Raw genomic sequence first — 16,155 nt, forward strand, 5'->3', positions numbered from 1 at the left:
GCAAGGCATCATGAGAAAACTCATGGATGAAGAAGGATTCAGTAATGCTGTGAAAAACAGTAAAGATTTCCTTATTTCCACGTGTAGGAAGAATAGCTTAGCTTTCTATGGTGAACTCCTCCTACCCAACTTTTCATCATGGTTGATTCTAGTCCCTGCTCCCAACTGCATGCTGATTTACATGCTCATTACCATTCCAATCATTTGGCCATGGCCACTGACTCACAGGTAGACATATAAGCCATAATATTCAAGATGGCTAAATTGCGAGGATTTTGTTGAAGTCACTAGGAAAGTAGTCTCTAATGAAAGTTTGTTCAACATTAGGTTACAGCATAAGCATAGATATTCTGGGAGCTCTTTCTACAATAGAAGAAGCCTTGAGATTAGTGCCAAGAAAAAGGCAAATGGTGAAAGACTGAGTCTGGGAAACAGTAACATAGCTGATGCTCTGGCAACCCCCTGGTTCTACTTGTGCCTAAAACATTACTCTTGAGATGTTTCAAGGCCATATGCCAATATTTCTCTTTATTTCTCCCTAAGTCAGATAGAATTAAGTTGGATAACACAAAATATACTTTTTAAGGAAAGTAAATATTGAAAAATTCTTTTAGACAGCAAGATCTGGGTAGCTATCATTTTCCCTTAAAACTATCTTCTAAGGTTTCTTTTTCTTCTTTTTGATGAGGAAAGAAGCCTTCTTTTTCTTTCCCTGAAAGGGGAAATAAAGCTTAAAAGGCCTAGAGTTGTTGAACATCTCTTTCATTTCTACTTGGAGAGTTTTGCATGGAAATGAGCTCCCTCCTATCTACACCCTAGTTAATTTTCCAGTTGATCTGGCACTGAGTTTAAGAAACTTCTCTCCTAGAAGATGAGTTGGGCCTCATTGCATTGTAACCCCACTGCTTACCTATTAATCTATTCATGATGAATATTTTCAGTCTTAATTTTTTCCCCTGAGAACTAACTGAAGCATGAGGGATAACACGATTCTTAAACAATTGCTCACAAATTCTGATGAATTCCAGGCGTGGATTTGTGCAGTCTTGCCAAAGTTGTCAAAAGGAAAGTCTCCTAAAACTGTAGTCGAAAGCAGCCTTTAAACATTTTATTTGAATTTATTAGTTAATAGTGTATACTACATTTATGCATTTAGGTGTGACTATACATCAATGTGCACATCTGTGTATGGAGACCAGAAGTCAACATTAGGTGTCTTCTTCAGTTGCTTTCTACATTTTTCTGAGACCTAGTCTCTCACTAAACTTAGAACTCACTGTTTCAGCTAGATTGGTTGGCCAGCAGTCTACAGGGATCTGTCTTTCTTCACCTCAATCCCAGAGCTGGGCTTATAGACACAAACTGTGTGTACCTTGTATTGTGCTTGGGTTCTCTGGATCACTGAGAACAGAGTCATCTCTCTAGTTCCCGAAGTTAACTTTTCAAAAGGAAACCAGGAAGCAGCATTCATCTTCCAGTCAAGGAGAACCACATGTGGTCTTGCTCACTTGAGGTATCATCCCAGGTACTCTGTAACTTCATAAAATTTCCTCTGGGATGAAAACTTTAATACATTAAATTAAAAAATCTTCACAGATCTTCACACATCATTCCCAACTGTTCCACTCAAATGAGTAATACTGACTGTTCCAACTGTTTGTGCTGTTGCTAATCTTAGAGAAAAAATAAATATTGGGGAAGAATATCTAGACACATGTGCAAAGGCTCAAAAAACAACCATGGTAACAATCCCCACAGCAACACTAATATCCCAGGCTACAAGGCTAAAAAAAAAAAAAAAGAAATAACCACAAATATATTCTCATGATATATCCTTGCCCTATCTGAAACGCAGAAATATAAACCCCTGCTTTAGTGTGTGTATTCCCCAAACTCAAGTACAAAAGTAAATAATTGACACTTTGATATAGAAAGTCAGGATGTCAGTCATCACACACTGCACTTCCTGAGCCAAATTAGACTGATAGTCACCTCCCTCCACACACTGCCCAATCTTGATAGCTTATTAGACTTTTACCTTTTTTAGAGCAGAGGTCTTTGGTTTTCAGCAGCCCCTTTCTATGCTTGCAAAGATATCTCCAATGCTAAACTTCAATAGTAATTTGGTTAAAAGAACTGCTGTGGATTATTTCGTCTAAAGTCAGATTCACTGTCTTTGCAAAATTAGGCTCAGATAGGTAATGAAACTAGAGAAAGTCCCCTATCTAAGAAGTCCCCTGCTCATGTGCCCATTCAGATCCCAGAATTGGGTGGTGCCTCTGTGCAGGTACTGGAGGACATGGTGTTGAGTGGCATAACTACTGTTCTGTCAATCAGGCATGATGCCCAATCATGAAAGCAAACAAAGTATAAACAGGTACCTGAAGGTTAAGGTAAGACCTGAAAAAGTCAACTATGAGTGTTGGATATCAGACACTCAAGACAGTGATGTCATGGAGATGGCAGAAAAGTATGAGGTTTAAGGTGGGTTAGAAACTGGTGTTCGTTGAAATCAGAGAACAAAGATGAGTAGAGTTTGTGTTGGCTTTAGCAGTGCTCTGGAAAGAGGCACTATGTTGAGGGTAGCATTGACAAGAAGAGAGCAAGATGATTCAACAGAGTTTCTATTACTGCAAACTATCTCGAAATCTTGCCTGAGAGGGCCACATTGAATGGACAACCCTGAGTTGTTTATTTACTGCCCAATTTTCCCTGGAGTCTTCCACTTGGTTCTGTGATTTAGCAGCCAATGTAAGTAGAGCCTAGTAGAGTCCTTAGGCCATTGCTGACATCCTTTCTGCAATGATCTAGGATCCAAGCCTAATTTTTTATTAACTATCAGGAATAAAAAACTTGACGGTGTCATCCACAACATTTCTGAAAATCAGAATGCTTTAAATGTGCATTTGTTGACTAGAAATCATTCTAATTAGTGTAACACCCCCAAAGAAAACAATCTGATCATCCAAACAAAACAAATAACACAAGAAAACAAAGTCCAAACCTGACTGCATGGGTTTGGGGTATTATATAGTAGAGTAAATAAAATATAGGAAAGAAGGGATAACAAGTTGAAACCCAGGTTTCTGGAGAACTGATTGCATTGCTATTGAGTTGCTGTCTTCTTTCTACTGTGAGTACTCACAAATCTTTGTTCTGTTTGAAGGGGGTCTTACTTCCAGAGGGATAAAAACGAACCGTGGATACTACTTTCTCCAATGTTTCCATAATCATAGATTTCACACTGAGCTGCACAGTTCCAGGCTAAATCTCAATCAGTGATTACTAAACATATACATACTAATCTTCCAAACATGGCAAATTAAAAGCAAATTTAAGAACTTGAGAAGGAGATAAAAGAAGACTGAGCAATGTTGGTAGGGTATAGCCATGATGGAGGTGATAGATATGATCTAAGTACACTTCATTCATAAATAAAATTCCAAAGAATAGTAAAAATATTTAGAAAGTACTGTCGGCTTTAAGAGAGCTGAGAGTGTAGCTCAATAGGAAAGCATTTAGCTGGCATGTGTGAGACCCTGGTTTAACCTTCAGCACCACCAAGAAGTTGGGGGGATAAAAACAAAAACAGAATCTTACCATTATTTTCTATAGTATTCATAATATTTATGGGGTTTTAATTATAAAAATCTATATTTGTGCCTCTTCTTTTAAATTGAAGAACAAAACAAAGAATATCTTAGTTACTGTTCTATTACTATGAGGAAACACAATAGCCAAGGAAACTCTTATAAAAAATTATTTATTTGAGGCCTTGCTTACAATTTTACGGGGTTAGTCCATAACCAAAGAGGAAATTGGCTAGGCACTGGAGCAGTACCTGAGAGTTACATCCTGATCCCCAGGAAGCAGCAGCAGCAGCAGCAGCAGCAGCAGCAGCAGCAGCAGCAGCAGCAGCAGCAGCAGCTGAGAGAGAAACACTGGGCCTGCCCTAAGATTTTGAAACCTCAAAGCCCTTCCCAAGTGACAAGCCTCCTCAAACAAGGCCACACAGTTTCTAAAAATGTCACTACCTAATCTTTCAGAAATAGTTCACTAACTGGGGATTAAGTATGCAAATGTATGCACCAATGAGAGCCATTCTCTTTGAAATCACCACAGACCAAAAAAACCAAGAACAGAGACTAATTTCGATGGATTTTTAAGAAACTCTTTTTGATATCTATTTGGAAGTATTTCAAGATTATTTGTTATTATTCGTTTATTTCACTTTTTAAAATGTAAATACTTCAGTTTGACTGTGCTTGCTTTTTTGTTTGTTTATTTTTATACTTGAACTTTGAAAAGTATTATTGATATCTGAGAGCGTTTTTGTTTGTTTGTTTGTTTGTTGAACTTTATAAAATGTTAGCTGTGTTTGATTATCTTTAAGAGTTTGCTTAATGAGCACAGCAAATTAAAATTTGGTTATAATTCACTATTTATATTCTTGTGTTTTTGTTAACAGAAACAGTCCACATTTATGTTAGGAAGTGGAAAACTGAGTTTTCATGACTTCTGAGAATTGGGTTTTTTGTTTGTTTTGTTTTTTGTTTGTAGGTTTGGTTGGTTGCTTGCTTGGAATTTTTTTGTTTTGTTTTGTCTTAGGAACAAAAGACTCATTAAATATGGTCATTATTTTAACAATACTATAACTCAAGAAGATAAATGAATTTACAAAGTCTTCATTTGTTCAGTGTTATTGATTCAGAACTTTATTAAATAATTTCAAATCCAATTTTCTTTGTTTTGAAATTTAAAAAAGCAACAAAAAAAGCAAAAACAACTGCATGTTATGGTATATGCCTTTAATGCAGACAAAGAATGACAAAACAGATAGATGTCTCTGTGAGTTCAAGGCCATCCTGGTCTACATAGGGTCAGCCAGGACTATATAGTGAGACCCTGTCTTAAAAAAATGAAGAAACAAACAGGCAAAGGAAAATTTTTAGTTAAGCATACATTAATTTCCAATGTTAGGCCAGTTTGTCCTAAGATCAATTAAGCCAAATCCCAACATTTTGCTGGCTCAGTTAATGAACTCTGATTTCATATAAGGCTTCCCTAGTAGGAAGTTATCCAAACATTGACATGAACCACTACCACAGTGATTTTTGTTTACTCAGAATACACTGATGGATGTGCATGCTTCACTAAAGGCAAAGAAAGGCCTCAAGAGTATAAAATTGTCCACCTGCTGTAAGAAATAATTTGATATATGCTCAATAAGCTAAATATAGAATTATCATATGATTCAATAACCCCATTATATAGATTCCAAGAGTTGGAAACAGGTATCAGACAACCAATTATACAAATATACATTGTAGCAATATTCACAATAAGCACTGGGTAGGATAAGTCTAAATGACTAGTGCTAAATAGATAAGCAAAATGTGGTGTATCTATAAATTCCAATATTGTTTGCTCATAAAAATTAAGAAGTCTAGATAATTAGGGCAATACAGATGAGATTCGAAACTCTTGTTAATTAAAAGCAGCCAGCCATGATAGATGATGTGTTATGTAATTCCAAGGGTGTGAAATACCCAGAATAAATAAATTCATAGAAATAGAAAGCAAATTGATGGATATCAGAGTGTGTGAGAAGGAGCTGGAAGTGAGTGCTTTATGTATATGATTTTATACTTTGGGGGAGTTGAAAATCTTCACCAACTAGATAATAAGATATGACCATACGGCCTTGTAAATGATTAATTTTATATTGTATGTATTTTTCAATAATGATACAAAAGGATAAACAAAGCGGCTATCTCAGAAAGATATAAAATGTACTGAACTTCAATGACTTCACCATTTGGCTTCAGTTCCCCCAAACACCTTCTTCTGCCTGATGGTTTTCTAATTTCCCAATTACTGAGCTAGGTTTCTGTGTCTGTCCATCTCCATAGAGATGGCTCACTAAGGTTCAGTCGTTTGTATAAGCAACATTAATTATCACTGCCAGGTTGAACTTCAGATGCATTGTTAATCTCACTCTACACATCCAGGGTCTTCTAGCACAAAAGACTGTCCCTCATCACTGTCTTGTGTATCTATTCCCAGACCTAGCCATCAGTCAATTAGCATCTCCCTATGTTTTCTATGTTCCCTATGTTTAGAATAAGCTCTTCCATAAGTCCCATAGGTCATTTGACAGCCTCCTGTTTACAGCCTGATGTCTGAGGTTCCCCACCATTCCTGGAGCTGTTCCCAGGTATGTTCATGGCCTGCAGACTCACAGGCTACCAACCAGATCCTGCCCTGCACTCTCCCATGCATACCTAAGATTCTCCTCTGCATTAAATGAATGGTACCAAAAGAATTGTATCGTGTATGAAATCAAATTCTAATTTTCCCAAAGGCTAAATGATGATTTTCTCATCAAACAGAAGGTATCACACATAGTAGATCTCAGCAGATGACAGATGAAAAAAATCAATCTGATATCATGGGCATGCAAACAATGATAGATATAAATCCTGAATATCTTGTCAGGATATGTCAACATTGCTCAGGTAGACCATAGTTCCTCCTCATTAGCAATGCATTTTCAAATTTGGCATCCCTTAAAAGATACACAAATACTTCTAAATAGAAATGATAAATAAATTCCCTCTAAAGAAAAAATAAATGCTAATGCTTCTCAGAACACGGACAAGGCCATAATTTATACTAATCTATGCAAATATTTTTCAAATAACTTGAAGACAGAAGGTCAACATCTGAAAACACAAAGTTATAATGAGGATGGGAATGTGAACAGGAGCAACTGGATTAGTATACACCATGTCCAAGAACAGGTATGCCATACATCAGCCTATAAATGTGTACACTGATTGTAAGTTAATCCACAAAAGAATTTCATTTGATCATTACACACTAGATATCACATTGAATTATTACATGGTACTCCATATATTTTGCACAATGAAACAAATAAAAGAAAACATTGTCACAAAAAAAAGACACTTGATATCTTTAGCACTTAACAGAGAAAATGCCCGTCTTATGATATCATTGCCTCTGATGCTCCATGGATTATCCCCATTCCAGCCTCTGTGCCATCAGGAAAGCAGCTATAAGGTAGGTAGATAGGGCCATGGTCTCAGAGAACTGGTGACCCAGAGAGTGGGATAGAGAGATAATGTTAAGTGGCCAAACAAGTAAAAGCACTTCAGACAAAGTCATGAAGGAAGTAAAACACAATGACACAGTAAAAAGGAGACAGAGGAGCAGTGGCCTTTTGAGAAAGAAAGTAGTCAGAAGCTCATCACTGAAAAGGTGAATTGGGAGCAGAGACCTGAATGATGAGTTTAACTTCAAACAGCAAAGTTGAAAAAGACATGTGGAGCAAAAACTCATTTTTTAAAAAATTCAGAGGCATCTCAGGTGAATACCATTCAAGGAAAAAGATATGTTAAGAAAAATCACTGTCACAGAGGAATAAAATTGGTCCATTGATGTCCAAAGTAAAGAGCCTCAGTGGCTGAAGTACAGTAAGAGAGAAAGGAGCCAGAAAGTAGGTAGGATGATGGGGATGCAGGGGTGGGTGGGTGTGAGGGAAAAGGCCAGACTTTCCAAGGAGACAAGCTGGTGTTGGACCTCAGAACAAAGAGAAAGAAATCACAGGAAGATTAAATGCAGAAGAGTTCATCTTCTCCTCTGAATTATTATTGTTTATTCTAACTTCTACTGTAACTTGAAGAAGATGAGAAAAAGTGACAAATCAAAATAAAATAAAAAAAAAGAACAAAGCAGTCACATTGGCCAGAGATGTGAACACTAACAATGGTGCTAAGAACCGTGGGAAGCTCGTCAACTATGGACTGGATGTAGTGGGCAAGGAAAATGGAGAAATTTATGAGGATACTTTGGGTTTGGTATCAGTAAATGATTGATCATAGATGTGTAGGAGGAACAGTAAAATAAGCATGCATAAAGATGGAATTGACAATATATAAATTTACAAATACCTTTGTTGTCTGTCTTCCCTGAGACCACATTCAGTGCAAAAATGTTAAACAAGCAAGAGAAAGAAATCAAGTAAGGAATATGGTCAGCTCAGATGCTTTTGTTAGGATGGCTGAAAACAGCCATGTAGTTCTAAGCTGCTAAGATATTTTTTTCATAAAAAAATTGCTTTTGATAGAAAACAGAGCATGTTTATGTCTTGGGTAAATTGCCTGTTTACAGATAGAGAGGTAGCTGTGACAGTTTTCTCAATCAATAAGACTAAGTTGCCTTTTTTATCTATTACTTTCTATGGTTTTCATCAATTTTAAATTCAAAAGAATCTAGTCTCCTTCTCCTTAGCTTCCTACTGCAGAAGTCCAAAAGTGATTTAACTCTCCTGTGCAACTCTTGAGTTGGAAGAGTCAAGGAAACAGATATGTTAACAGCCATTGACAGGTTCAATCCAAATTCCTTAGCCAGACAGCATGGACTTCTATACAACTTGAGACTGGGAGATACTCAAGAAGTTCAGCAGCTTAATAAAAAGCAGTTCCCTCTCCCACGTCCATACCGGAGAAATTATTTTATTCTGAGATTATTTATTCAGATTCTGAAGTTTTCTAATTACATTGCATCTCAAGATGAACTAACTTTGAACTGCATTTCCTCCTCCTAAGGCACAAGATTGGCTAAATTCATTAATTGTCTGTTGATTTCATGGACCATTGAAATGTCAGCACTTGTGGTTCCCTGCTGAATGGCTTAGGGTCACGGTATCCATGAGGTCTATAATCCTCTTAATTTCAATTATTGCTTCCTCATCTCCATAAGTCTTTGCAAGGCCTCCTCCTAGGCTTGCTCATTTTCTGCTGAGAACTGGCTTTCCTTCCCTGCTACCTCTTCTTCCACCTGCCTCTTTTCTCTGTGTCTTGTACTCACCTTGCCAAATAGGCATCTGATGATAACTCTGCTGCATACTCCTCAGACTCATTTAGTCTTGCTAATCCGTGACTACTTGTTAAAGAAACAAAAACTAGATTTTTGCAACTCAGAAAAAACCCTCAACTTCTGGAATGAACTTATTAGGGATTCCAGTTCTTACAGCCTCACTTCCTGGTGGTATGGTCTTGCATAATCTTTATTGAAAATTCTATCTATCTATCTATGTATCTATCTATCTATCTATCTATCTATCTATCTATCTATCTATCTATCCGTGTGTGTAGGCAAATCATGGTGCTTATGTGGAGGATAGAGGACACCAATGGGATTCACAGATCTCTCTTTCCACCATCTGGGTCCTGGGAACTAAACTCTGACTTTGTGGCAAAGCCCTCTTACCAGGTTGCATGAACTATTTAAACCTCTTTGAGTTCTGATTTCTTTCTTTATGAGATGAATGCAACAATAACCATACTCAAAAGAATCATTATATTCAATTAGATAATATATAGAAAGCTCAATACAGCACCTGACACCCAGGAATTGCCTAAAAAGGTCTATGATTATTGTGTTTATACCATCAGTGGCTTAAAATGTTTGTGTAATTTTTATATCTGTTTTGCATATAGGAAAGTCCAGTGTCTAGCACTCACTGAGGGCTTCAGAAGTTTCATATATTATTGCTTATGAATCAGTGAGAATCTTAGTATGATAGCTCAGAAAAGGAAAGTAAAGCTATCTGGTGCAATCCTTTCCAATCACAGTAAATAAACACCCAAGACAAGGAAAAATTTCTGCTAAACAAGAAGCAGAGGAACAGAAGAAGTTTTGCCACTGAAGGTTGTCTATACCCCATTTCACTGAGTAGAAAACAGTGCACTGAGGGACAGTTTCTAAGAAGTGAAGGAAGCAGAGGTTAGGAAAAGAATGAAAGTTGCATAAAAGGTGTTACACAATGCGTCCTTCAGAGAACATCAGGACAGATGAAGAAAAAAGACAGCAGAAAATATTCCCACAATTTACAGTTATAAAAGGAGCCTCCCAGAGAAAACGAACACAGAAAAAAATGAGACAATGAGAAAAAGCCATGTAAAAGCTCAACATAGAAAAAATGTTTGTAAAGAGCTGGAGGACAAACAATGTTCAGGTGTTTGTGACCTTAGCCCTTGAAATAAAAGATGGGTCATCTTAAGGGCAATGTTTTTTCGAATTCTAGAAATGCTTTGTTCCTGAGGCTGCACTGATGCAGCTGCTGCCTCTGCCAGTATATGAGGATGTGATTTCATTTGCTTAGAGGCCCCAGAACACTATCTAAGGAATGGATCAACAACTACAGGAGAAGGCAATGGGAAAGTGAGTCTTAGACAAAGGCAAAAATGGGAAACTCGGTATCTAGTATCCTCATGTACTAACTTATAACTCTCATATCATGAATGGAGCATCAGTCTCAAATTCAAATTCACAGATACAAAACCCAGAGGAAAGGCCTGCTACAGGAAGAGACATTGTCGCTAAACACAGTACACAGATGGTGCACACAAATTCACACAAGAGCATGAGTGCAGCCATGCTAGGTTTCTGTCTGCAAGTACAACATGCATCAGTAATGGTGTCAGGCTTTGGTGTCTGCACATAGAATAGATCCCAAGTTCACTAAGTGGCCTTTTCCTTCAATCTCTGCTCCTTTTTTTTTTTCTTCTTTGGAAAGAAACAATTTTGGGTCAAGAATTTTGAAGATAGATGTGTGTCCCCATGCTTCAAATGGGGGCCATGTCTATCTACTGGAGGTGGTCTCTTCAGGTTCCATCTTCCCACTGTTGGTTATTTTGGCAAAAGTCATCCCCATTGAGTCCTGGGGCTCTACCAGCACCCGACTGAGTCAGCTGCTTACAGCTAACCATTGGACTGAAGTCGGAGAGCTGTATAGAATAGTTAGGGGAAGGACTGAAGGAGTTGAACAGGATTGCAAGCCTATAGGAAGAACAACAGGGTACCGTGAAGTTCAAAAAAGATAGGACATTTTAGATGCCAAAGGAAAACTTGTCATGCTAGACAATGCAAAATATTCAAAATGTACAGAAAATAATGAGTCACAAGTCATAGAATAAGCAAATATCAGGCACCTGGCATTCTGCATGGTGATGAAAACTCCATCAGAATCCCCAAATGGGATCCCACCATCAATAAGATCCCAGGAAGCTATGAGAGTTCACTGTAAACCCAGCTTTGGACAGGGTACTGTGAATTTCAATAAAGATCTCTGACTTACAGGTTCAGAAGCCCAAAGCTATCAATTATCATATCACAGTGTATGAACAGCAGAAAGTGAGATATTTTCTCTCGCAAAACATGAGTAAAGCTAATTTAGATATAAACTTTTATTCACATCTCAGTAACTACACTTCTTGTGGAAAGGACACAGAACAATGTTTTATAGTATAATACCATATGTGGAGAAAAGTGTTTAATTCACATGTATTTATGGATATGTGTGAGTACAGAAAGAATTGATTTTTCTTTTTTATGTATATGTATATCTATCAAACAGTCTATGTCCACTATTTGAGTAGATGTCCAGGGACCCAGAAGAAGGCAATGGATCCCTTGAAACTGAAGTTGTAGGTGGGTGTGAGCAGTCCATTATGGGTGGTGAGAATGAAATCTGAATTTTCAGCAAGAGTACTAGTTGCACGTAATTGCAGAGTCATCTCTCCAGGCCCAAGAATTCACAGTCTTTTACTAACCATTGCTACACCTAAAGACATGAAAGGGCTGAGGCAGGTGGAAAAAAAGGAAACTGAAAAAAAAGCAAAGAAAGTTTATTTTCAATTTGGGGGCCACAAATATGCATCCTTCGCATCATTAAGATGAAAATGGACCTTTTCACCGCTAATATATACTAAAGGCAACTGAAATCTTTATTCGGTATTCAGTTATCTACATGGACATAATTAATATTTACATAGAATATATTATTCAATCAGTGAACTTTGTTTAAATATTACCAGGCCAAGTCTTTGTACCAAAGAGAAACTAGGAATTACAAGTATAAAAAATAGGGGATTTTTTTGTGTGTTGTGGTTTTGGTTTGGTGTTTTATTTTGTTTTGTTTACTACTAATCAGCTTTGATGAATTATCACAGAAGAATTATTATGTTGAAATCCCAATCTTTTAAAAAGGCATTTAGCATAATTTTTTTATTTCTTTCTATCCAATGATTCCTTTCTGTATACCCATAGTTTATAAGAGACTTTGGAATTAAAATCTTAAAGCTATTTTTTTTTCTTAGACTCAGTCTGAATCCAGCACTTAATGCCAGTATAAAAGCTTGGAGTAAAATTTTTTCCCCTATAAGTTTGAAGCTGATCAATGGCTTTATTGTTATCATGGCTTCCATAACTCTTGATGGTGAGTCATCGAGGAAGAAGTCTTGGGTCCATAGATTCCAAGTGGCCAGTCCCCATTTTTCTTGTGGTTTCTGCAGTGTTGAGTGTCAGGGAGAAGAAGAGCTTTATATAGTGTACTTTACAGAACTGAGAGTATGGAAAACAGGTAAAAGCTAGAGGAAGATTCTAGCTCAGTATCACTGTGTCACACAGAGTATGAGCTGTGAGTCTGCCTGAAGTAGGAACCCAGCTCTACCCTGCTTGCTTAAGACCTTTCTGAGTGACTTTGCCCCATTAAGACTTTGTTTACTCCTTCGAATAAGGATGACAAACATGGGTTCAATCACAGTTATAGTGAATCAATAAGATGATTCAGAATCCTGATCTATAGTAAACGCTCAATATGCAGTTATCATTTTTCTTATATCCGAAGTTCAAATTTAGTTTAATATAATTCGTGCATTTTGATCCAGTTGAAATCAGTACATAAGAAGCACCAAGTAAAGCATGCATTAGTTTCTGTTCAGAGGAACTTTCCATTGTAACTTAAGAAGACAAACACATTTCTTCACAGAAGAATTAACTAAATTCTCAAGGTTTATCTACCAATTAAAACAAAACTAGGTTACTGACTTTTAAAAAGCAACTTGGTCTCAGAAAAGGAAGAAATTACTTTATGAAAGTTTTCACAAAATAGGGTTTGACTGAGCCTATTTGGAGACTAGTGTTTGACTAAGCCTCTTTTGAGATAGTAAGGCAGGGGCCTGTGCTAATTAGTTTTCCATCACTATCACAGACCACCTGAACTAAGCCACATATAAAAGAAAAGTTCACAGTTACAAAGCTTACAATCCAAGGTCAATTATAACCATTGCTTTAGGCTCAAGACCATGTAGAATGCCATGGTTTTGTTAACATGGCTGACCAGACTGTTCACCTCATCACAGCTAAGGAGCAAAAAGGGACAATGGGAAAGGGCCAGAACCAAGATCCACTCTTCAAATATGTGCCTCCAATGACCTACTCTTTCCAATACGGTCTCACCATCTATAGGTCCATCACCTTCTAATATAATATTTTTTTTAAAAAAAATCTATCAATTGATTTAAACCATTGATTTAAGTCACAGCTCTTCTGACCTAATTATTACTTGGAAATACCCTCACAGTCCCACAAGGAAGCCTGATGGTGAATTTGTATTTTTAAATATCTCTTAAACCTTTTTTTTTCTTTTTAAAATGAGACTCAAGATTAACCATCTCAGAGACTTCATGAAAGAAGCAATTTTATGAAATTAAGTGAAATATAAGTGTCTTCAATGGACTAAACTATAGACCAAATGAAATGAAGAAGTATAGTTTTCACAGACTGAAAGCCATCAGGAACCACTGTAATTCTGTCTTCTACTTCTTAAGCTTTAGATTTGTAACCTTGATCACATCTATCCTGGATCCTCACTTTACTTAAGATGTCATTTTTGCATAGCATCAAAGCTCTGAAAGCTCCACTATCTAGGCTACCTCAAATGAGGTTCAACAGGAGCTAGTCAGAATAAAATCTAGAACCTGATGCAGGATTCACCCTAATACAGGGCCTTCTTATTCTAGGATCCCTTGACCATCACCACCACCACCACCTGGGAACTCATAAGAAATATGACTTCTCAGGCTCCATCTAGACCTACTGACTCAGAAGCTCTGGAGTTGAGGGATAGGGATTTCTGTTTAGCAAGACCCATTGGTTATTCTGATGGAGTTTACAACAGCCACAGCATCATCTCAGTATTTTCCTCTCATACAAATTTAATATCCTCATATTGGTCAACACAATAAACTGCTTTGTCTCTGTTACAAAACAAAACAAAACAAAACAAAAAAAACCCCTCTTCTTACATTTTTGATGACCTTCACTTTAGCGAGAATGCATGGAAGGGACAAATCCTAAGAAGGTCTGAAATATGCAGCAGGAAGAATAAAAAAAGAAGAAGAAGAAGAAGAAAGAATCAAGTAGCTGTTGTAATGATGTATTTACTTTTTGTGATGAGGGCACAATAGAAGAATTATTGTAGAGCTTTAACAGAATGACCTACATAACTGGATCTTAATGTCTTTTAGTTTTAGCAAAAGTCAAGCTCCATCCCATTAGGAAGCTTACTTTTCAGGCCATTGAAAATTTCTGACAAGAATAACCTGTTTTGCTTTGGTCAAAACAATGATAAATATGAATTTTATTGCTGGCTCTCCTTGTTCAAAGTCAGTAATTGATACTGGAGGTGATAGGGCACTTTTGTATCCTGGGTTAACTAATACATGCAGACACACCTGCAGTCACAGGTGAAGAGGAATGAACACTTGTTGTTACTAACTTAGCAAGACTACACTGTGAGTGTTTTATTGCTGTTGTTCTGAGGTAACCCTCTCTCAACCCAGGTACCCATGGAACAATTTGAGGATGAGGCCAGAGAAACTAACTGGATCTAGAATTTCAAAACCCATCTGACCCTAAACACCCAAGAATGAGTGAAGAGTTTAAGGGATAATAATGAAAGAAGCAGACATCGGGAGCCTCAAAACCCTGGCTGACCACCTAGCAGGGTGGGGCAAGGCTGAGCTTCAGGGTGATTGACTACCCTTGCCCTGCTCACTTTCCTCTATATGGTATGTTGGCTATAGATGACATGGGAGACTATTTTTTAAGGATATTAATCCACAGTCTTCTCCAATTGCTGTGTGGCTGATTAATGAGCACTGTTAAAGATTCAATTCTTGACTCTGTTCATTGGCATCAGTAAGTGATAGACGCAATGAGCAGAAAGCAAAGCTGTTACCAACATATTCTATGCCCTTTCTAACACTTTCTCTCCATGGGATGATTCTCAATTCCAAACACCAAATACATAAATAATAATTTAAAAGAGAAGAACTTAAAAAGAGACCAGAATAAACACAGGTTTAATAGGTTTCCATGATGTGACAGAGAACATCACTAGGGGTTTTCTTCTAGTGTTAAATACTTAAAAATGGTCTCCAAAAACACTTTGTACTTGAATTCACTATTCTGTTGCACATAAACATCAGTAGTCCAGACTTCCTTCTGCTATGTACTGTGACCCATCCAGAAGTGTGTTTCTATGGTGAATGTTAAATAGTTTCAAGTTGACAAGGAAGGCTAACTATCCTGGAGTCATTCACAAAAAACAGTTACATGAGAGGACAGAGAAGGGACAATGGAGGGAAGGATGGATGCAGATAAATCCACAATATTTGAATTTGCCTATTTCTGAAAGACAAGGAAACATATCCCTGGATATTTTTGCAGAGGTGACTTTTCATATACAAATTGAGTGGCAAGTCTCCCATAGTGCCAATCAAAAGCTTTAAAATATCTTCACATCCATTGTAGAAATGATCCAACTCACCTAGCATCAATGCCCACTAAGAACACGATATTTATATCTAGTGAAGTTTTCAAACTATACCCTGAGGTCCATGTGCCAGAGTGACTAAGAAAAGAACATCCCAAGGGAGATCCTGCTTCCTACATTCTGTTCTCTTGTCATAAATCATTGGTTAGAGTTAAGAAATAATTGTTCTTTGGAGACCGAAGTGGTTCTTACAAGAGATCATCTGATCCACCTAGCTGTTACCCTGCATTTTGAAAGAGGACAAAAAATGGGACCTTTCTTCTGAGAAAGGGAGGGTAGATATAACTTCGAATTCTGGAGATTCTTTTAACCCTAGCTCCACCACCATCAAGGAAAGAAATTTGAGCCAACTCATTCTTTCTAAACATCAGTTTTTTGTCTATCAATAAAGACACAAGATGCTGTATCTCTGATCAGAAATTCCAAAGTCATAAAGGCACTGATAT

This window comes from Arvicanthis niloticus, chromosome 9 (genome assembly GCF_011762505.2).
Source record: "Arvicanthis niloticus isolate mArvNil1 chromosome 9, mArvNil1.pat.X, whole genome shotgun sequence".
Lineage (NCBI taxonomy): Eukaryota > Metazoa > Chordata > Mammalia > Rodentia > Muridae > Arvicanthis > Arvicanthis niloticus.